The sequence below is a fragment of the Oncorhynchus tshawytscha genome, linkage group LG02, assembly GCF_018296145.1.
Source record: "Oncorhynchus tshawytscha isolate Ot180627B linkage group LG02, Otsh_v2.0, whole genome shotgun sequence".
Classification (NCBI taxonomy): Eukaryota; Metazoa; Chordata; class Actinopteri; order Salmoniformes; family Salmonidae; genus Oncorhynchus; species Oncorhynchus tshawytscha.
Window position 1 is genome coordinate 10,998,095 of NC_056430.1, and position 23,872 is coordinate 11,021,966.

At 44.8% G+C, this 23,872-nt stretch overlaps 1 protein-coding gene across 3 annotated transcripts in view; it reads right to left on the reverse strand.

Annotated features, from left to right (window-relative positions):
• Positions 1–22,372, reverse strand: part of ppp1r16b (protein phosphatase 1, regulatory subunit 16B) — a 170,709-nt gene extending 148,337 nt beyond the window's left edge. For 2 of the 3 annotated variants that reach the window (XM_042330162.1, XM_042330163.1), the window contains exon 1: positions 22,181–22,372. The gene's annotated coding sequence lies outside the window, so the exon portion shown is untranslated. Of the gene's footprint in view, positions 1–9,255; positions 9,323–22,180 lie in introns of all 3 variants that reach the window. The other variant, XM_042330165.1, reaches the window with a different exon arrangement.
• Positions 22,373–23,872: the final 1,500 nt, after the last annotated feature.

The following is a 23,872-nucleotide window of genomic DNA, read 5'->3' on the forward strand; positions in this document are numbered from 1 at the left end:
ATCAATCATTTGACTTCAATATGATGGTTATTATAATCAATAATTTGCACATAAAAGCGTTTTATTTTACTGACATAAAAAGATTCCACCTTATGTAGCGTATTTTGTTTTGTCGACATTTGGAAAGTTTACCGAAAAATGTTCTGTTTCCATCAGGCCTGTCATTACATGTTTTAATCAGAAATGTACTTTACTCACGTAAAAAGGTTGGATGGAAACCTGGTGACTGATTATTAAATATTTAATCATTGGAAGCTTAGCAGGAGAGTACCCCCGTGCCATGTACAATCTTACCCCTAAATCCAGAATCAATCTGACTAAGGCGTTTTATGGTGGGATGTTTTATAAATGATTACTGGAGAGATATGAGCTAGCTGACTGTCTTTAGTCAGATCAATGCTATTTCCTAACTGATGAAAACAGAGCTCTACTCCCGTCTCACTGGTAATCCTTCTCCATCCATCCATCCATCCATCCATCCCCTCCCTCCCTCCCTCCATCCCTCCCTCCCTCCCTCCCTCCCTCCCTCCCTCCCTCCCTCCATCCATCCCTCAATCCATCCCTCAATCCATCCATCCCTCAATCCATCCATCCATCCCTCCCTCCTTCCTCCATCCATCCATCCATCCATCCATCCATTCCATCCCTCCCTCCATTCCTCCATCCATCCATCCCTCCCTCCCTCCCTCCCTCCCTCCCTCCCTCCCTCCCTCCCTCCCTCCCTCCATTCCATCCCTCCCTCCATTCCATCCCTCCCTCCATTCCATCCCTCCCTCCATTCCTCCATCCATCCATCCCTCCCTCCATCCCTCCATCCCTCCCTCCATTCCATTCCATCCATCCCTCCATTCCATCCATCCATCCCTCAATCCATCCATCCCTTCCATCCATCCATCCATCCATCCCCAGTGTCTTCCACATTCTTTACCTTTGTTAAGTCCCTCCACCCCCCCCCCACATCCCTGCATTCTTCTCCCTCTCCATCCCTCCATCCCCCTGTATTCTTCTCCCTCTCCCCCTCCACCCCCCCTCCCCTCCATCCCTCCACCCCCTGTATTCTTCTCCCTCTCCATCCCTCCACCCCCCTGTATTCTTCTCCCTCCATCCCTCCACCCCCTTGCATTCTTCTCCCTCTCCACCCCTCCACCCCCTGCATTATTCTCCCTCTCCATCCCTCCACACCCCCTGCATTCTTCTCCCTCTCCACCCCCTGCATTCTTCTCCCTCTCCATCCCTCCATTCTTCTCCCTATCCATCCCTCCACACCCCTCCTGCATTCTTCTCCCCTCCACCCCTCCACCCCCTGCATTCTTCTCCCTCTCCATCCCTCCACACCCCCTACATTCTTCTCCCTCTCCACCCCCTGCATTCTTCTCCCTCTCCATCCCTCCACACCCCCTACATTCTTCTCCCTCTCCACCCCCTGCATTCTTCTCCCTCTCCATCCCTCCACACCCCCTACATTCTTCTCCCTCTCCATCCCTCCACATTCTTCTCCCTCTCCATCCCTCCACACCCCCTGCATTCTTCTCCCTCTCCATCCCTCCACACCCCCTACATTCTTCTCCCTCTCCACCCCCCCTACATTCTTCTCCCTCTCCATCCCTCCACTGCTCCCCCTCCCTTTCTGCTCTACAACAAGCATCTACCTGCCTAAAGTCTGTCCATCCCTCCATATTCCCTCCCTCCTTCCATTACCACCAACTTCCATTTTATTCTGTCTGGATGACTTGTCCTACTTGGCGCTACAAGGAAGGGGAGGGCGGGAGAAAGAGAGAGAAAGTATTTCCTGTCATAGAGGGAGTCTTGTTTGATTTAAAGCACTCAGGTCAACCTGATTCTAGGTCACTGTCTCCCCAGTCGTTGTACCAAACCAGGCCAGCTACACAAGACTGTCTGTCTGGCAATCTGTCTGCTAGAGTACCATTACCCAGTGAAGGCTCTAGACTTTTGAGGGCCCTAAGCAAGATTTGGTTTGGGGGGCCCCTCACCTCGCGGGCAATACATTTTAGTGGTCCCCATCTTGACGACAGAGAGAAAGAAAAATCTATTTTTTTATTTATCCTTTATTTAACTTGGCAAGTCAGTTGAGAACACATTCTTATTTACAATGACAGCCCACCCATATACACCCGTACCATTTCTCACAAAAATAGCTTTTTTAAACATAATTAACTCAAAAAATTGTAAGGAAAAGTATTTCACTCGTATTGTGAATGAATAAGTAATTTACTAAATCAGTGAAAGTCAACTTACTACCTGGGATTGTTCAGCAACATTCCAGGGATCGGTGTCATTCCACAGATCAGAGGTTGAGAAACACTGACCTATAACCCATGTTAAGTTTCCCTGCCTCCATACCCCAGACTGGGGCCAATGCATAGAACTAGAGTTACTAGAAGGGACAAAGCCCCTCAGACCACATACAAACATCAATGTCCATTCCAGTATTTATATTTCTATGACCCCATGCTGCTCTCGGGGAGGGGCTCCATCCATCCATCTGCTGCATGCGGACATGTGACATCAACGCTGTTTATTCTGGAACAATGTCAGCCTGCATGGTGTATTTATAAAGCCAACGACCACACTGTGACTGTGCTGCTGGACTAGAGTTTTAGACTGCCGTCAATTAGAACTCCTCCACTCTCTCTGAGAACATTCTACCTAGAGAATTCTGAGCCCGTTCTAGAGCAGATTCTAGAGCGTTCTATAGAATTCTGGAGCATTCCGGCTTCAACCAGGGCTCTTTTGGCCATGTAAAGAGAAGAGAAAACTCCTTCACGCTGTGTCAACTCTAACACCATCTAATAGAGGACCACGTTTCCTATTGAGTAAACATAGTTCAGAATGAGGACTGTCATATCTAATCACATAACCCTAGCACACACACACACACACACACACACACACACACCGAGACAATGTTGCTCCGTTTACTGATAAATGTTTACTACCACATCTGTTATACCCACAGCCTGTTCTGGTCTGGTGTAGTCTGTCTGGTCTGTTCTGGTCTGGTGTTATCTGCCTGGTCTGTTCTGGTCTGGTGTTGTCTGTCTGGTCTGTTCTGGTGTAGTCTGTCTGGTCTGTTCTGGTGTAGTCTGTCTGGTCTGTTCTGGTTTGGTGTAGTCTGTCTGGTCTGGTGTAGTCTGTCTGGTCTGTTCTGGTTTGGTGTAGTCTGTCTGGTCTGTTCTGGTCTGGTGTAGTCTGTCTGGTCTGTTCTGGTCTGGTGTTATCTGTCTGGTCTGTTCTGGTGTAGTCTGTCTGGTCTGTTCTGGTGTAGTCTGTCTGGTCTGTTCTGGTTTGGTGTAGTCTGTCTGGTCTGTTCTGGTTTGGTGTAGTCTGTCTGGTCTGTTCTGGTCTGGTGTAGTCTGTTTGGTCTGGTGTAGTCTGTCTGGTCTGTTCTGGTCTGGTGTAGTCTGTCTGGTCTGTTCTGGTGTAGTCTGTCTGGTCTGTTCTGGTATGAAAGCTTCTGCTTCATATATTGATGAGAGAACAGAAGTGGTCACTGTAGCAGACAGTCTGTAATACTGATGAGAGAACAGCAGTGGTCTCTGTAGCAGACTGTCTGTAATACTGATGAGAGAACAGCAGTGGTCTCTGTAGCAGACTGTCTGTAATACTGATGAGAGAACAGCAGTGGTCTCTGTAGCAGACTGTCTGTAATACTGATGAGAGAACAGCAGTGGTCTCAACAGCAGACTGTCTGTAATACTGATGAGAGAACAGCAGTGGTCTCTGTAGCAGACTGTCTGTAATACTGATGAGAGAACAGCAGTGGTCTCAACAGCAGACTGTCTGTAATACTGATGAGAGAACAGCAGTGGTCTCTGTAGCAGACTGTCTGTAATACTGATGAGAGAACAGCAGTGGTCTCAACAGCAGACTGTCTGTAATACTGATGAGAAAACAGCAGTGGTCTCTGTAGCAGACTGTCTGTAATACTGATGAGAGAACAGCAGTGGTCACTGTAGCAGACAGTCTGTAATACTGATGAGAGAACAGCAGTGGTCACTGTAGCAGACAGTCTGTAATACTGATGAGAGAACAGCAGTGGTCTCTGTAGCAGACTGTCTGTAATACTGATGAGAGAACAGCAGTGGTCTCTGTAGCAGACTGTCTGTAATACTGATGAGAGAACAGCAGTGGTCTCTGTAGCAGACTGTCTGTAATACTGATGAGAGAACAGCAGTGGTCTCTACAGCAGACTGTCTGTAATACTGATGAGAGAACAGCAGTGGTCTCAACAGCAGACTGTCTGTAATACTGATGAGAGAACAGCAGTGGTCTCTGTAGCAGACTGTCTGTAATACTGATGAGAGAACAGCAGTGGTCTCTACAGCAGACTGTCTGTAATACTGATGAGAGAACAGCAGTGGTCTCTACAGCAGACTGTCTGTAATACTGATGAGAGAACAGCAGTGGTCTCAACAGCAGACTGTCTGTAATACTGATGAGAGAACAGCAGTGGTCTCTGTAGCAGACTGTCTGTAATACTGATGAGAGAACAGCAGTGGTCTCAACAGCAGACTGTCTGTAATACTGATGAGAGAACAGCAGTGGTCTCTACAGCAGACTGTCTGTAATACTGATGAGAGAACAGCAGTGGTCTCTGTAGCAGACTGTCTGTAATACTGATGAGAGAACAGCAGTGGTCTCAACAGCAGACTGTCTGTAATACTGATGAGAGAACAGCAGTGGTCTCTGTAGCAGACTGTCTGTAATACTGATGAGAGAACAGCAGTGGTCTCTGCAGCAGACTGTCTGTAATACTGATGAGAAAACAGCAGTGGTCTCTGTAGCAGACTGTCTGTAATACTGATGAGAGAACAGCAGTGGTCTCTGTAGCAGACTGCCTGTAATACTGATGAGAGAACAGCAGTGGTCTCTGTAGCAGACTGTCTGTAATACTGATGAGAGAACAGCAGTGGTCTCTGCAGCAGACTGTCTGTAATACTGATGAGAAAACAGCAGTGGTCTCTGTAGCAGACTGTCTGTAATACTGATGAGAGAACAGCAGTGGTCTCTGTAGCAGACTGTCTGTAATACTGATGAGAGAACAGCAGTGGTCTCAACAGCAGACTGTCTGTAATACTGATGAGAGAACAGCACAGCAGACTGTCTGTAATACTGATGAGAGAACAGCAGTGGTCTCTGTACAGCAGACTGTCTGTAATACTGATGAGAGAACAGCAGTGGTCTCTGTAGCAGACTGTCTGTATATAACACAAAAACCTGAGGATCACAGCAGTGTACGCACACACACACACACACACACACACGCACACACTGCACACACACACACGCACACACACACACACACACACACACACTCACACACACGCACACACACACACACACACACTCACACACACTCAGTGTGGATGGAGAAGAACCCATTTTGCATTGGTTTTCTTAACACAACAGTGTGTGTGTATGAGAGAAATCTCCAGCGGAGTCAACTATGAGCAATAACAGTCTAGCACTGAACCATACTGACAGCAAGCAGTGTCTCACACACAGCACACACACACACACGCACACACACACACACGCACACACACACACACACACACACACACACACACACACACACACACACACACACACACTCACGCACACACACACACACACACACACACTCACACACACTCACACACACACACACACGCACACACACACACACACACACGCACACACACACACACACACACTCACACACACTCAGTGTGGATGGAGAAGAACCCATTTTGCATTGCGTTTTCTTAACTACAACAGTGTGTGTGTACCAAGCAGAGAAATCTCCTGCGGAGTCAACTATGAGCAATAACAGTCTAGCACTGAACCATACTGACAGCAAGCAGTGTGCCACACACACACACGCACACGCACACACACACACACACACACACACACACACACACACACACACACACACACAGAGAGAGAGAGCTGAACAGCAGCCCTGGTACCAGCAGGTACTGAATCATGCTGAACAGCAGTCCTGGTACCACCAGGTACTGAATCATGCTGAACAGCAGCCCTGGTACCACCGGGTACTGAATCATGCTGAACAGCAGCCCTGGTACCACCAGGTACTGAATCATGCTGAACAGCAGCCCTGGTACCACCGGGTACTGAATCATGCTGAACAGCAGCCCTGGTACCAGCAAGCACGGAAGCATGCTACCCATTTACAGTGAAATGGGGCCAGAAGCAGAACAGAGTGCTGTGGGGCCCAGAGTCCCAGAGGCAGGATGGGGATTTCAAATGCAGCCTTTAGGAACACAGCAAGTACACATGCAAGGACAGAGACGCACACACAGGGACTTTCTCCAGGTTTCTGTCTGTAGCATTATTCTGCCTTTGAAGTAAAACAGCTGTGAAGGTTAATGGTGCCGAGACAACATGTACAACTCCAAGCCGGTGCAGAGACAACATGTAGCGCTCCAAGCCGGTGCAGAGACAACATGTAGCGCTCCAAGCCGGTGCAGAGACAACATGCAGCACTCCAAGCCGGTGCAGAGACAACATGTAGCGCTCAAAGCCGGTGCAGAGACAACATGTAGCGCTCCAAGCAGGTGCCGAGACAACATGCAGCGCTCCAAGCCGGTGCAGAGAAAACATGTAGCGCTCCAAGCCGGTGCAGAGACAACATGTAGCGCTCCAAGCCGGTGCAGAGAAAACATGTAGCGCTCCAAGCTGAACACAATAAGGCCAATGGATGTACAGTATTATATTTAGGCTTGAGAGACCATGCAGCAATAATTCATTTTATAATGCATTTATAAACCATGTATTTCTTATTAAAAAGGTGATGCCAAGGAGATTAAAGATCTATTTTACAAAGGAGATCTGTCCCAAAGTAGGTGGCATCTGAATTAGTGATTTGGGAAAAAAATATCTATACAGTTACACATCTTGATATCATTTTTTTTAACGATATATCATATCATTTCATTTTGACAATATCGCAATATTATTTTTGAGCTAGTCGGCTGTACCTGCACAAAACTATTTTTTCTTCATAGCTTGTTCTCCATCTTTTTTTTTAAATAGGGAGCCAATTTATTTCATGACCGATTAAAACGTGTTTTCTCATGGCTCTCTCGTTCCCATGCATCAGATGTAATATGGTGAGCAATATGTTTGGAACATTGAATCACAATAAAATCACAATATCGAATCGCAATACATATAGAATCGTGAGAATCGCAATATATATTGTCTTGGCACCTAAGTATAGTAAGGCAAATCCCAGGCATAATCTTAGTATTATTATTATTGTTTTAGAGGGCGCTGTTAAAGAAATAAGTTTGATTTGCTCTGGCAGGAGAGCTAGCTCTTTAAAGACCTCTACAGGAAGTGGTTCTCAACTATTTTTTCCCTCAGGACCCAAACTCTGCTCTGCTGTACTCTGCTCTGCTCTAATCTGCTCTGCTGTAATCTGCTCTGCTCTAATCTGCTCTGCTGTAATCTGCTCTGCTCTAATCTGCTCTGCTGTAATCTGCTCTGCTCTGCTGTAATCTGCTCTGCTGTACTCTGCTCTGCTGTACTCTGCTCTGCTCTGCTGTACTCTGCTCTGCTGTACTCTGCTCTGCTCTGCTCTACTCTGCTCTGCTGTACTCTGCTCTGCTGTACTCTGCTCTGCTCTGCTGTACTCTGCTCTGATATAATCTGCTCTGCTGTAATCTGCTCTGCTCTGCTGTACTCTGCTCTGCTCTAATCTGCTCTGCTGTACTCTGCTCTGTTGTAATCTGCTCTGCTCTAATCTGCTCTGCTGTAATCTGCTCTGCTGTACTCTGCTCTGCTGTACTCTGCTCTGCTCTGCTGTAATCTGCTCTGTTGTACTCTGCTCTGCTGTACTCTGCTCTGCTGTACTCTGCTCTGATATAATCTGCTCTGCTGTACTCTGCTCTGCTGTACTCTGCTCTGCTATACTCTGCTGTACTCTGCTGTACTCTGCTCTGCTATACTCTGCTGTACTCTGCTCTGCTATACTCTGCTGTACTCTGTTTTGCTCGGCTGTAATCTGCTCGGCTCTTCTCTGCTTTCCACAACAATACTGTAGGAGGGAGGACAGAAACCTCACAGTGGCTCCACAGGTCACATGGCTTCCTGCAGTTTGAGCACAGGCCACAAACATTGTAAGCAAACTTCCTGCTAACCCTTCCTGTGCACGTTGAACCCCAGCCAGTAATTGGTGTAGGGCTATAGCATGCCTGGGACTGAGGACAGACACTGCTGGAGATGTGTGTTTTAGCCAGTTCCTGTGTTAGCCAGTGAGGCTGAGCCAGTGAGGTAGAGCCAGTGAGGTACAGCCAGTGAGGCTGAGCCAGTGATGTAGAGCCAGTGAGGCAGAGCCAGTGAGGTAGAGCCAGTGAGGCAGAGCCAGTGAGGTAGAGCCAGTGAGGCAGAGCCAGTGAGGTAGAGCCAGTGAGGCAGAGCCAGTGAGGCAGAGCCAGTGAGGTAGAGTCAGTGAGGCAGAGCCAGTGAGGTAGAGCCAGTGAGGCAGAGCCAGTGAGGTAGAGTCAGTGAGGCAGAGCCAGTGAGGTAGAGCCAGTAAGGTACAGCCAGTGAGGCAGAGCCAGTGAGGTAGAGCCAGTGAGGCAGAGCCAGTGAAGCAGAGCCAGTGAGGTACAGCCAGTGAGGCAGAGCCAGTGAGGTACAGCCAGTGAGGCAGAGCCAGTGAGGTACAGCCAGTGAGGTACATTCAGTGAGGTACAGCCAGTGAGGTAGAGCCAGTAAGGTACAGCCAGTGACGTAGAGCCAGTGAGGCAGAGCCAGTGAGGCAGAGCCAGTGAGGTAGAGCCAGTGAGGTAGAGCCAGTAAGGTACAGCCGGTGAGGCAGAGCCGGTGAGGCAGAGCCGGTGAGGTAGAGCCGGTGAGGTAGAGCCGGTGAGGTAGAGCCAGTGAGGCAGAGCCAGTGAGGCAGAGCCAGTGAGGCAGAGCCAGTGAGGCAGAGCCAGTGTAGGGCTATAGGATAGCAATGTTTTGCTCACATTACTTTTTCTACCTCCAGAAAATACCTGTCATTTTATGTGACAACTGATGCAAAACATTGTCACCTGGCTATACAGCCTATCGGCTGATTAACTGTCACCTGGCTATACAGCCAATCAGCTGATCAACTATCACCTGGTTATACAGCCTATCAGCTGATCAACTGTCACCTGGCTATACAGCCTATCAGCTGATCAACTCTCACCAGGCTATACAGCCTATCAACTGTCACCTGGTTATACAGCCTACCTGATGATCAACTCTTCCCAGGCTATACAGCCTATCAACTCTCCCAAGGCAGCAAGATGACAGCAATCTGTAAATCATTGAGAGAGGACATCAGTTCTGTATGTGAATCCATGATAACAATGACAGAGAAATCGGATTATCTCGAGGGACGGAATTAAAGAATGGACGGAATTAAAGAATCTCCACATGAGACCTGGAACGGAGTCTGAGGACAGTGACGGAAATTATCTTGGAGAAAATAACTTATCACTATTTTTAGATTTGGAAAAATAACGTTCCCAAAGTAAACGGCCTATTTCTCAGGACCAGATGCTAGAATATGCATATAATTGACAGATTAGGATAGAAAACACTAAAGTTTCCAAAACTGTCAAAATATTGTCTGTGAGTATAACAGAACTGATATTGCAGGTGAAATCCTGAGAAAAATCAAACAAGGAAGTGGCTTCTATTTTGAAAACTCCATGTTCCATAGCCTTCCAATGCTCCATTTAAAGGGATATCAACCAGATTATTTTTCCTATCGCTTCCTCAAGGTGTCAACAGTCTTCAGACATAGTTTCATGCTTTTATTTTGAAAAATGAGCCAGAAAGATAACATCGCGTCAGGTGGTCACATGAGTTTTGCTCGCGCAACAGAATTTGGACAGCTATTGTTTTTCCCTCTCCTACTGTGAAAGACATTTGCAGTTGATATATTATCAATTATATATTTTAAAAACAACCTGAGGATTGATTATAAAAACGTTTGACATGTTTCTGTGGACATTACGGATATTATTTGGAAATTGTCTGCATCGTGACCGCTCTTTCCTATGGATTTCTGAACATAATGCGCCAAACAAACGGAGGTATTTTGGATATAAAAATAATCTTTATGGAACAAAAGGAACATTTGTTGTCTAATTGGGAGTCTCGTGAGTGAAAACATCCGAAGATCATCAAAGGTAAACGATTCATTTCATTGCTTTTCTGATTTTCGTGACCAAGCTACCTGATGCTAAGTGTACTTAATGTTTTGTCATGCGATCGATAAACTTACACAAATGCTTGGATTGCTTTCGCTGTAAAGCATAATTTCAAAATCTGAGATGACAGGTGGATTAACAAAAGGCTAAGCTGTGTTTTGCAATATTGCACTTGTGATTTCATGAATATGAATATTTTTTGTAATATTATTTGACTGGGGCGCTATGCTATTCAGCGGTTGCTGATGACAATTATCCCGCTTAAGGGATGGGTAGTGTCAAGAAGTTTAATCAAGCTACCAGGGTGTTATTAACAAACACTACAGGAACAAGAGCATCCACATGTATCGATCACATTTTTACTAACACCGTAGAACTTTGTTCTAAAGCTCTATCCGTACGCTGAATTGCAGAGCGCCAAATTCAAATTAAATTACTAAAAATATAAAATTTTCATGAAATCACAAGTGCAATATAGAAAAACACAGTTTAGCTTGTTGTTAATCCACCTGGCGTGTCAGATTTCAAAAAAGCTTTTTGGCGAAAGCTGTCCAAGTGTTTATGTGAGGATAGCTCTCAGTAGACAAAACATTACAAACAGAAAAGTAATAAAATGAATCGCTTACCTTTGATGATCTTCGGATGTTTGCACTCACGAGACTCCCAGTTACACAATAAATGTCCCTTTTGTTCCAAAAACTAATCTTTTTAAATACAAAAATCTTCATTTGGTTGGCGCGTTATGTTCAGAAATCCACAGGCTCGAGCGGTCACGACGGGGCAGACGAAAATTCCAAATAGCATCCGTAAAGTACATAGAAACATCTCAAACGTTTTTTTATAATCAATCCTCAGGTTGTTTTTACAATAAGTAATCGATAATAATCGATTTCAACCGGACCGTAGCTTTTTCAATAGGAGTGAGAGAGAAAATGTCTGCTCCAAGCTGCTCACGAATGCAAAACTCTGCTGGCACCCAACCATCCAATGACGCGATGTGATCTTTCACGCTCATTTTTCAGAATAAAAGCCTGAAACTATGTCTAAAGACTGTTCACACCATGTGGAAGCCAAGGGAAAATGAATCTGGTTGATATCCCTTTAAATTGAGGGAAGGCATGCAATGGAACAGAGAGGTTTCAGGAAAAACAGCACTTCCTGGTTGGATTTTCCTTAGGTTTTCGCCTGCAATATCAGTTCTGTTATACTCACAGACAATATTTTGACAGTTTTGGAAACTTTAGAGGGTTTTCTATCCTAACCTGTCAATTATATGCATATTCTAGATTCTGGGCCTGAGAAATAGGCAGTTTCACTTGGATACGTTTTTCATCCAAACATCAAAATACTGCCCCCTACACTCAAGAGGTTAAGAAACTGACTGTTAGAACTGTCAAGGCTCCATGGATTGATGAGGAATTGACTGGATGATTTACTGCAAATTGAGAAATGATGTGACTAAACTCAAGAAAAAGAAGAAGACTAAACTGTATTATGAAGCCAAGAATAATGATATAGAGAATGATGAAATGGGCAGAAAGACAAATTCAACTCCATCTGTCATCGAATCAGATGGCTTATTCATGACAAAACCAATCTCATGTTGCCAATTATTTGAATGATTATTTCTAATCAAATCAATTTTTATTGGTCACATAGCAGATGTTAATGCGAGTGTAAAGAAATGCTTGTGATTTCAGTTCTGACAGTGCAGTAATATCGAATATCTTCATTGGCAATGTGGGCAAACTTGGGCAACAACGATAAAGAAAAGCATTGCAAGTCAGAATGTTGTGAAGTTAGTGTGGGAGAGGTGTAAAAATTACTGACAAAACTCCTGGCATTGGGGCGGCAGGGTAGCCTAGTGGTTAGGGCGTTGGACTAGTTGCAAGGTTGCAAGTTCAAATCCCCGACAAATCTGTCGTTCTGCCCCTGAACAGGCAGGTAACCCACTGTTCCTAGGCCGTCATTGAAAATAAGAATTTGTTCTTAACTGATTTGCCTAGTTAAAAAAAGGTTAAAAAAATGTTTTTTAAATTGACCACTTAGATAGAAAGTTACTGAGGATGGTAGGTGACTCTATAGCCACTCCTATCTGTCATATCTTTAATCTGAGCCTAGAGGAAAGTCTTTGTCCTCAGGCCTGGAGGGAAGCCAAAGTCATTCCGCTACCCAAGAGTGGTAAAGCGGCCTTTACTGGTTCTAACAGCAAACCTATCAGCTTGCTGCCAGCTCTTAGCAAACTGTTGGAAAAAATGTTTGACCAAATACAATGCTATTTCTCTGCAAACAAATGAACAACAGACTTTCAGCATGCAGATAGAGAAGGGCACTCAACAATTTCAAAAAAATTTATAATAAGAAGATTATGGGAGCTGAACTGTTAGATTTCAGTGCAGCCTTTGATATTATTGACCATAACCTGTTGTTGAAAAAACTTATGTTATGGCTTTTCAACCTCTGCCATATCGTGGATTCAGAGCTATCTATCTAATAGAACTCAAAGAGTGTTCTTTAATGGAAGCTTCTCTAATGTCAAACATGTAAAGTGTGGTGTACAGCAGGGCAGCTCTCTAGGCCCGCTACTCTTTTCTATTTTTTCCAATGACCTGCCACAGGCATTAAACAAAGCATGTGTGTCCATGTATGCTGATGATTCAACCATATACACATCAGCAACCACAGCTAATGAAGTCACTGAAACCCTTAAAGAGTTGCAGTCTGATTTGGAATGGGTGGCCAGTAATAAACTGGTCCTGAACATCTCTAAAACTGAGAGCATTGTATTTGGTACAAATCATTCCCTAAGTTTTATACCTCAGCTGAATCTGGTAATGAATGGTGTGGCTGTTGAACAAGTTGAGGAGACTAAATTACTTGGCGTTACCTTAGATTGTAAACTGTCATGGTCAAAACATATAGATTCAATGGTTGTAAAAATGGGGAGAGGTCTAGCTGTAATAAAGTGATGCTCTGACGATTTTGATACTACACATCTAAAAGCAAGTTCTGCAGGCTCTAGTTTTGTCTAATCTTGATTATTGTCCAGGCGTGTGGTCCAGTGTTGCAAGGAAAAAGCTAGTTAAGCTGCAGCAGGCCCAGAACAGAGCGGCATGTTTTGCTCTTAATTGTAATCAGAGGGCTGATATAAATACTATGCACGCCAGTCTCTCTTGGCTAAGAGTTGAGGAGAAACTGACTGCATCACTTCTTCTTGTCATAAGAAACAAGAATGTGTTGGATCCTAATAAAATACCAAATACCAAAATACTACCATCCCCAGTTGAAAGACACAGAAATTTTGCTCATTCAAACTCTGAACAGGCACACATACACAATCCATGTCTCAATTGTCTCAAGGCTTAAAAATCCTTCTTTAACCCGTCTCCTCCCCTTCATCTACACTGATTGAAGTGGATTTAACAGGTGACATCAATAAGGGATCATAGCTTTCACCTGGATTCACCTGGTCAGTCTGTCATGGAAAGAGCAGGTGTCCTTAATGTTTCCTACACTCAGTGTATATACTATATTGTAGTCATGGCTCATCGTATATATACAAAATAAAATTATTATAATAATAATTGTGTCACGTGTCTGACTGTAGAGAGCTTTTTATGTCTCTATTTTTGGTTTGGTCAGGGTGTGATTTGGGTGGGCATTCAATGCTCATGTTTCTATGTTTTCTATTTCTTTGTGTTTGGCCAGGTATGGTTCTCAATCAGGGACAGCTGTCTATTGTTGTCTCTGATTGGGAATCATACTTAGGTAGCTTTTTCCCCTCCTTCTGTGTGGGATCTTGTTCTTCGTTTGTGACCAGGTAGTTTTCACTACGAAGCTGTTCGGTCGTTGTTTTCTTTCTTTATTGTTTTGTTTTGTCTAAAGTTTCACTTCAACAATAAATATTATGTGGAACTCACGGAACGCTGCGCCTTGGTCTCATCCTTCCGACGACAGCCGCTACAAATCTGGATTATGTGTTAATTGTTTTGTATTGCTAGATATTACTGCATGGTTGGAGCTAGAAACACAAGCATTTCACTGCACATGCGATAACATCTGCAAATTTGTGTATGCAAACAATAAACTTTCATTTGATTGGTCACCATCTCTATGCCAATTAGCTAATTTACCGATAAGCCGGTGTGAATGACCCATTGACTGTATGTATAACTGACCAACGATGTGGTTTCAAGTTGCTTCCTACTGTTGCTTCACCGGGCAGCTTTAGCACATCGCTAACGTCGCAAATGTGTTCCATCCCACTTGATTATATTTCGAGTAGCATAGCAGCCTACACGAGAAACAACGTGTAGTATTGGTAGTTATCATCTCGATGTCACCGTGACAGTCTACTGCTCAAATTGGGAGAATTTGCATTGCAAGCCGGCAACGACAACACAGGCAGTGTGTCCTTCGCTCCCACTTGCCGGGGAGTGCTGTCCTGCAGTAAGGACAGGGGAGTAGCTAGACAGTGTAGCTAATATCAGACCAGTAAGGAGAGGGGAGTAGCTAGACAGTGTAGCTAATATCAGACCAGTAAGGAGAGGGGAGTAGCTAGACAGTGTAGCTAATATCAGACCAGTAAGGAGAGGGGAGTAGCTAGATAGTGTAGCTAGTGTCAGACCAGTAAGGAGTGGGGAGTAGCTAGACAGTGTAGCTAATATCAGACCAGTAAGGAGAGTAGCTAGACAGTGTAGCTAATATCAGACCAGTAAGGAGAGGGGAGTAGCTAGACAGTGTAGCTAATATCAGACCAGTAAGGAGAGGGGAGTAGCTAGATAGTGTAGCTAGTGTCAGACCAGTAAGGAGAAGGGAGTAGCTAGATAGTGTAGCTAATATCAGACCAGTACGGAGAGGGGAGAGGCTAGATAGTGTAGCTAGTGTCAGACCAGTAAGGAGAGGGGAGGAGCTAGATAGTGTAGCTAGTATCAGACCAGTAAGGAGAGGGGAGTAGCTAGACAGTGTAGCTAATATCAGACCAGTAAGGAGAGGGAAGTAGCTAGACAGTGTAGCTAATATCAGACCAGTAAGGAGTGGGAAGTAGCTAGACAGTGTAGCTAATATCTGACCAGTAAGGAGTGGGGAGTAGCTAGATAGTGTAGCTAGTGTCAGACCAGTAAGGAGAAGGGAGTAGCTAGATAGTGTAGCTAATATCAGACCAGTATGAGAGGGGAGTAGCTAGATAGTGTAGCTAGTGTCAGACCAGTAAGGAGAGGGGAGTATAGCTAGATAGTGTAGCTAGTGTCAGACCAGTCAGGAGAGGGGAGTAGCTAGACAGTGTAGCTAATATCAGACCAGTAAGGAGAGGGGAGTAGCTAGATAGTGTAGCTAGTGTCAGACCAGTAAGGAGAGGAGAGTAGCTAGATAGTGTAGCTAATATCAGACCAGTAAGGAGAGGGAAGTAGCTAGATAGTGTAGCTAATATCAGACCAGTAAGGAGAGGGGAGTAGCTAGACAGTGTAGCTAATATCAGACCAGTAAGGAGAGGGGAGTAGCTAGAGAGTGTAGCTAATATCAGACCAGTAAGGAGTGGGGAGTAGCTAGACAGTGTAGCTAATATCAGACCAGTAAGGAGAGGGGAGTAGCTAGACAATGTAGCTAATATCAGACCAGTAAGGAGAAGGGAGTAGCTAGAGAGTGTAGCTAGTATCAGACCAGTAAGGAGAGGGGAGTAGCTAGACAGTGTAGCTAATATCAGACCAGTAAGGAGTGGGGAGTAGCTAGACAGTGTAGCTAATATCAGACCAGTATGGAGTGGGGAGTAGCTAGACAGTGTAGCTAATATCAGACCAGTAAGGAGTGGGGAGTAGCTAGATAGTGTAGCTAATATCAGACCAGTAAGGAGAAGGGAGTAGCTAGATAGTGTAGCTAGTATCAGACCAGTATGGAGAGGGGAGTAGCTAGATAGTGTAGCTAGTGTCAGACCAGTAAGGAGAGGGGAGTATAGCTAGATAGTGTAGCTAGTGTCAGACCAGTAAGGAGAGGGGAGTAGCTAGATAGTGTAGCTAATATCTGACCAGTAAGGAGAGGGGAGTAGCTAGATAGTGTGGCTAGTGTCAGACCAGTAAGGAGAGGGGGTATAGCTAGATAGTGTAGCTAGTGTCAGACCAGTAAGGAGAGGGGAGTAGCTAGACAGTGTAGCTAATATCAGACCAGTAAGGAGAGAGGAGTAGCTAGATAGTGTAGCTAGTGTCAGACCAGTAAGGAGAGGGGAGTAGCTAGATAGTGTAGCTAATATCAGACCAGTAAGGAGAGGGAAGTAGCTAGATAATGTAGCTAATATCAGACCAGTAAGGAGAGGGAAGTAACTAGATAGTGTAGCTAATATCAGACCTGTAAGGAGAAGGGAGTAGCTAGATAGTGTAGCTAATATCAGACCAGTAAGGAGAGGGGAGTAGCTAGATAGTGTAGCTAATATCAGACCAGTAAGGAGAGGGGAGTAGCTAGATAGTGTAGCTAATATCAGAGCAGTAAGGAGAGGGGAGTAGCTAGACAGTGTAGCTAATATCAGGCCAAAAGTACTCGTTACATTTTGAATGCTTAGCAGGACATAAAAATGGTCTAATTCATACAGTTATCAAGAGAACATCCCTGGTCATCACTACTGCCTCTGATCTGGCAGACTCACTAAACAGAGAACATCCCTGGTCATCACTACTGCCTCTGATCTGGCAGACTCACTAAACAGAGAACATCCCTGGTCATTACTACTGCCTCTGATCTGGCAGACTCACTAAACAGAGAACATCCCTGGTCATCACTACTGCCTCTGATCTGGCAGACTCACTAAACAGAGAACATCCCTGGTCATCACTACTGCCTCTGATCTGGCAGACTCACTAAACAGAGAACATCCCTGGTCATCCCTACTGCCTCTGATCTGGCAGACTCACTAAACAGAGAACATCCCTGGTCATCCCTACTGCCTCTGATCTGGAGGACTCACTAAACAGTGAACATCCCTGGTCATCACTACTGCCTCTGATCTGGCAGACTCACTAAACAGAGAACATCCCTGGTCATCCCTACTGCCTCTGATCTGGAGGACTCACTAAACAGTGAACATCCCTGGTCATCACTACTGCCTCTGATCTGGAGGACTCACTAAACAGTGAACATCCCTGGTCATCCCTACTGCCTCTGATCTAGAGGACTCACTAAACAGAGAACATCCCTGGTCATCACTACTGCCTCTGATCTGGAGGACTCACTAAACAGAGAACATCCCTGGTCATCACTACTGCCTCTGATCTGGAGGACTCACTAAACAGAGAACATCCCTGGTCATCCCTACTGCCTCTGATCTGGAGGACTCACTAAACAGAGAACATCCCTGGTCATTACTACTGCCTCTGATCTGGCAAACTCACTAAACAGAGAACATCCCTGGTCATTACTACTGCCTCTGATCTGGCAGACTCACTAAACAGAGAACATCCCTGGTCATCACTACTGCCTCTGATCTGGCAGACTCACTAAACAGAGAACATCCCTGGTCATCACTACTGCCTCTGATCTGGCAGACTCACTAAACAGAGAACATCCCTGGTCATCCCTACTGCCTCTGATCTGGCAGACTCACTAAACACACCTACTTTGTTTGTGAATCTGAGTGTTGGAGTGTGCCCCTGGCTATCCGGTAATCAAATAAAAACAAGAAAATCATGCCATCTGGTTTGCTTAATCAGGAATGTGAAATGATTTATAGCATTTACTTTTACTTTTGATACTTCAGTACATTTAAGACCAGATAGTTTCAGGCTTCTACTCAAGTAGTATTTAACCGGGTGACTTTTACTCAAGTAGTATTTTACTGGGTGACTTTCACTTTTACTGGAGTCATTCATTTTCATTAAGCTATCTTTACTTCTACTCAAGTAGTATTTAACCGGGTGACTTTTACTCAAGTAGTATTTAACCGGGTGACTTTTACTCAAGTAGTATTTAACCGGGTGACTTTTACTCAAGTAGTATTTAACCGGGTGACTTTTACTCAAGTAGTATTTTACTGGGTGACTTTTACTCAAGTAGTATTTCGGGTGACTTTTACTCAAGTAGTATTTAACCGGGTGACTTTTACAAGTAGTATTTAACCGGGTGACTTTTACTCAAGTAGTATTTAACCGGGTGACTTTTACTCAAGTAGTATTTAACCGGGTGACTTTTACTCAAGTAGTATTTAACCGGGTGACTTTTACTCAAGTAGTATTTAACCGGGTGACTTTTACTCAAGTAGTATTTAACCGGGTGACTTTTACTCAAGTAGTATTTTACTGGGTGACTTTCACTTTTACTGGAGTCATTCATTTTCATTAAGCTATCTTTACTTCTACTCAAGTATGACAATTGGGTACTTTTTCCACCACTGCGAATCGTATCGCACCGAATCGCATTGATTCGTTCCTCTAATCAAACCGAATCGCATTGATTCGTTCCTCTAATCAAACCGAATCACACAGAGTCGTTTCTAACTAAAAACAGATCCTTCCTGTATCGTATCGGTGCCCATTGGGGCGGCAGATAGCCTAGTGGACTAGTAACCGAATGGTTGCTAGATCAAATCCCCGACCTGACAAGGTATAAATCTGTCGTTCTGCCCCTGAACAGGCAGTTAACCCACTGTTCCTAGGCTGTCGTTCTGCCCCTGAACAGGCAGTTAACCCACTGTTCCTAGGCCGTCATTGAAAATAAGAATTTGTTCTTAAACTGACTTGTCTAGTTAAATAAAGGTCAAATGAAATATAGATACGTATCGATCTGTCTTGAAAGGGAAAGATGGGCCACACTATGTTGTACCCGTTATTATCAGTCGTCATTACTATCTCATTACAAGATGCCTCCGTAATGGTAAAAACAAATGCATGCTGCAGTCTATGGAAATGAGGGCTAAATACTATCCTTCTGCTTTGGGTATGTGCTGCAGTGGGCATGTGTTAGCGCTGGCACAATTACAGTATAACCAACTGTTATGGATGGAGACCGCCGTGGAAATAAAATAACTGTCATAACCACAAAAAAAAAAAATTAATACGGCGTCACACAGTCTGTTCCTGTGGTAACATGGACTCTTAACAACGCAATGAAAACTGTGTTGGTCCTTGCTGAAGTGTAGAATGCTCATTCAAATGATGTCAACTGGATGTGTCTCATGCAATGGAATGTATTTTTTTGAAATGTCAGTTGAGTTGAATCAGCGTTGATTGACTTGAATGGGGACGCCAGTTCTATTCATTCTAGTTCTATGGCTGCACTTGCACCCAGGAGCAAATCTTTGGTGATTCGAGCGGTTATGGCGCTGACCGATCACAGCCATCCAAAATTCCGTGATCGTCACAGCCCTAGTGTGTGTGTGTGTGTGTGTGTGTGTGTGTGTGTGTGTGTGTGTGTGTGTGTGTGTGTGTGTGTGTGTGTGTGTGTGTGTGTGTGTGCGTGCGTGTGCTTTCTCTGGCCGTAGCTTGTTTGATACCCTATCTGTTGCGTGATTATTCCAACACACTAATTTGGAGATTTCTCTTCTCATGAAATATTGAAACCTTAGACGCCCGGGAGGCTCACTAAAGATGAAGAAAATACGTATTTATTTTAATTCAGCTTGTAGACTAGTAGAAGATTAAATCCATGATGATTGACATCAAAGCAGTTCCACTTCCAACATGTGGAAGTGCAGCCTGTTAATGTCACCACAGCAGAAAGCTTATTTCCCTGCTGCTATGTATGACAAGCACACACACACACACACACACACACTGGCAGAGCCACAATCACACAGGAACAATGGTGACACACACACACACACACACACACACACACACACACTGGCAGAGCCACAATCACACAGGAACGATGGTGACACACACACACAAATAAGCCCGTCGGCCTGCTGACCAAACCCAGTGTGTTTCTCTGTTTCTATTCAAATTGAAATATGTTGGTTGATCATGACCCGTGTTTAGTAAGATGTCCTCTCCCCTCTAAGTCTTGCCTAGACCTGTTGACTTACCCATGGCCCTGCAGTACTAATACTAAACCACAGTTATCTGATTACAACAAGCATTTAAGCGGCCAGTGCTGTCAGTTAATCTGGTGGCTTACTGGCCGGTGCATCAGGCACATCTTTCTATGTGACCTAGCTGGGGTCCTGCAGAGAGCAGATGACGTCTGCTTCTCGAATGGTACCCCTTTCCCCCTATATAGTGCACTACTTTTGAAACAAACAATAAAATGGTGCGCTATAGGATTCCATGGACCCTGGTCATTAAGTAGTGCACTATGTAGGGAATAGGGTGCCATTTTGGTAGGCATCATCATGGTTCCCCCTGCTGCTCTGAGCCTAATCTGACCTCCTACTGGGAGAGAGTGTGTGTGTGTGTGTGTGTGTGTGTGTGTGTGTGTGTGTGTGTGTGTGTGTGTGTGTGTGTCACCATCGTTCCTGTGTGATTGTGGCTCTGCCAGTGTGTGTGTGTGTGTGTGTGTGTGTGTGTGTGTGTGTGTGTGTGTGTGTGTGTGTGTGTGTGTGTGTGTGTGTGTGTGTGTGTGTGTGTGTGTGAGCAGTGGGCACAGTGTATTGTGTCTGATGGCCCATCACTAACCATAGCTGACAGGCAGTGCAGATGCTGAGAGGAACAGTCAGAGAAGCCGCTCCAGACATCCCCACACATCAAACATTTAAAAAGGCTACCCTTCCCAGCCAAAGGGCTACCCTTCCCAGCCAAAGGGCTACCCTTCCCAGCCAAAGGGCTACCCTTCCCAGCCAAAGGGCCCTTCCCAGCCAAAGGGCTACCCTTCCCAGCCAAAGGGCTACCCTTCCCAGCCAAAGGGCTACCCTTCCCAGCCAAAGGGCTACCCTTCCCAGCCAAAGGGCTACCCTTCCCAGCCAAAGGGCTACCCTTCCCAGCCAAAGGGCTACCCTTCCCAGCCAAAGGGCTACACAATACCAAAGGCACACTTTACATTTTGCACAGAAAGGAGATATGACCAATTTGCCAGGCATAGACCTATAATTTTTTTTCTTTTCTTGAACTAGGCATAAAGAAATCAGACCCTAAAGAACGTTTGATTTGGAAGAACAAGACAAGGAACACGCCTGGTGTAAGTGTAAGCAAAAACAACCAAGCTCCAACAATTTGCATGACCAGTAATGTTGTAATTACTCAAGTCTAGTAGGCTACCAATATTCCTCTGTAGTCAAATGAATTGCACTGAAGTAGTGTTTTTTGTTATTAGCCTACACAAGTGGAATAGAGGCACAATCTATTGGGACAACAGCACTATTCTACATTGACCAATTAATTACTATTTTATACAGACAGAGAGCATAATGATATAAATATTTTAAAAATTACAGTAACCTCTATCTACAGTATCTCTATTCAGGCTATTCTCTTGTGGTCTACTTTAACAAATACAATAACCTTAACATTGTCATAAGGCCCCTGGCAGTTTTCCCCCATCGCACGTGTGGGACTGACTTCTGCAACTAGTAAGGGGAGAGGAAACAACGTCTCTCAGATTGAAATTGTCAATCATCCTTCGTCGTTACTAACTTCTGAAGCGTGTGCACTGACTTGATGCCTCTGCAAATCCCAAATGGCCAGACAACAACATACAAGTAGGATTGAAACATTGTTGGCGATCTAGCGCAGAAATCTGTGATATGTTTCTTTCCTGGAATCGGGGCACACGTCTTGATGATTAGGCTATTTGTTACATGTGTGGCGCCAGCAACGGCAATGCGGTAATGTAGCGGTAAAACTCGGGCTAACTGCTCAAACAACGAGATAGAGACATTTCTTCTCAAACGAGGTAGAGGCACCCCTCCCAATGCCGATGTCTTCTGCTCCACTGCTTAGAAAATACCTCCTATCTTTCACATTTCATTTGAATCAATCGAACAGAAGACCACCAAAACCGATCGCATCTGTAAAAATATATATATATATATATATTGTACTCACCGTTTGTAGTTTATCAATGGACTAACTTGTTCCAATTTCACTCACTGGGATGAGTGGAACTCTTGAAGACGAACATGTCTTGAAGCCTACAGCAGGGATATTGTCCTGTGGCTAACTAGTAGCGCTGTAGCTGTACAGGAGACAAGAGGGCAGGCAAGAAATGCTACCGCAGCTGCTGCCGCCCGCTGCAGACTGTTACAGAACGCCCCTCGACTACAAGTCACACCGGGAGGAGGGTGGGGTTGGAGGCAGCAGACTGGGCTCGAAAACGTCAAGTGTTGACAGATACGCGTCTAGTTTTTGTCTACTTTAGAAACATTTCAAAATGTTGGACTTGGGACCATTCTGATGATAGCTTACTGATGTTCTTGCTATGATGAAGGGTTGATTAGTTATGCCACAGCCATATCTGCACACATTAGGTATAGACCTATAGGGTTGTGGTTCATTGGATTTGCATTGACACGCATCTTTTTAATAATGGTTGGAAAATACATGATGGAAATATCTTTATTAATTAATATCTTTTCCAATACAATAACTTCAACTTCTATGTCTTGAGTTGAACAAAACACATCAGCCTCCAAAGATAAACTATCATTCAGTCTAAGCACCATAACTTCACTGACTAAATGCCAATTTCTATAAGTTATTATCAAGAAAGGTAAGGGACACATTACAAGTGTTTCATTGAAAATGCACAGAATTTATACGTTTATGCAGGCCTACATTCCTTCTATAGTGAAAAAATGGATCAAAGATAATATAGGTGAAATCCCATAAGAATTTAACAGATTTTCTGGCATAATGAGAGTAAACATCTGCTTATCATGTGTGTTTGAGGAGGTAAACATTGAGACCCAAATCCTTATGGGAGATCTATTCAGATCTTTTTGTAAATTATACATTGAGGTCGATTGGAGATTTGTACGAAAACTAGCACACAAGCTACGTGAACGGATCTCACGTTAGGATTCCTCCCAGAAATAGGAAAAATGTCTGCCTTGTGGTTAATATCATACTGCACTGTACTGCAAAAATACTGCATCTGATATCTTCTTACCCGCCTTACTGAATCTATGTCAGAACAGGCAGTGGCTTGAGAGAAAAAAAACGATGTTACTGTTACTACAGTACATTCCAGCCTTCTAATCCATCTCATCCTCTTCCTCCTCCTCATTCTCTTCTCTTCCCCTCCTCTCCCACACCCCCATCTTCTTAACCCTTCTCCTCTTCCTCCTCCTCTTCCTCCTTCTCCTCATTCTCTCCTCTTTCCCTCCTCTCCTACACCCCCATCCTCCTAAACCATTTCCTCCTCTTCCTCCTCCTCTCCTCCTCTCCTCCTGTCCTCCCTCCTCTCCTCCTCTCCTCCTCTCCTCCTCTCCCTCTCCTCCTGTCCTCCTCTCCTCCTCTCCTCTTCCTCCTCTCTCCTCTCCTCCTCTCCTCCTCTCCCCTCCTGTCCTCCTCTCCTCCTCCTCTCCCTCTCCTCCTCTCCATCTCCTCCTGTCCTCCTCTCCTCCTTCCTCTCTCCTCTGTCCTCCTCTCCTCCTCTCCCCTCTCCCTATCCTCCTGTCCTCCTCTCCTCTTCCTCCTCCTCTCCTCCTCTCCCTCTCCTCCTCTCCTCCTCTCCTCTCTCCCTCTCCCTCTCCTCCTGTCCTCCTCTCCTCCTCTCCTCTTCCTCCTCCTCTCCTC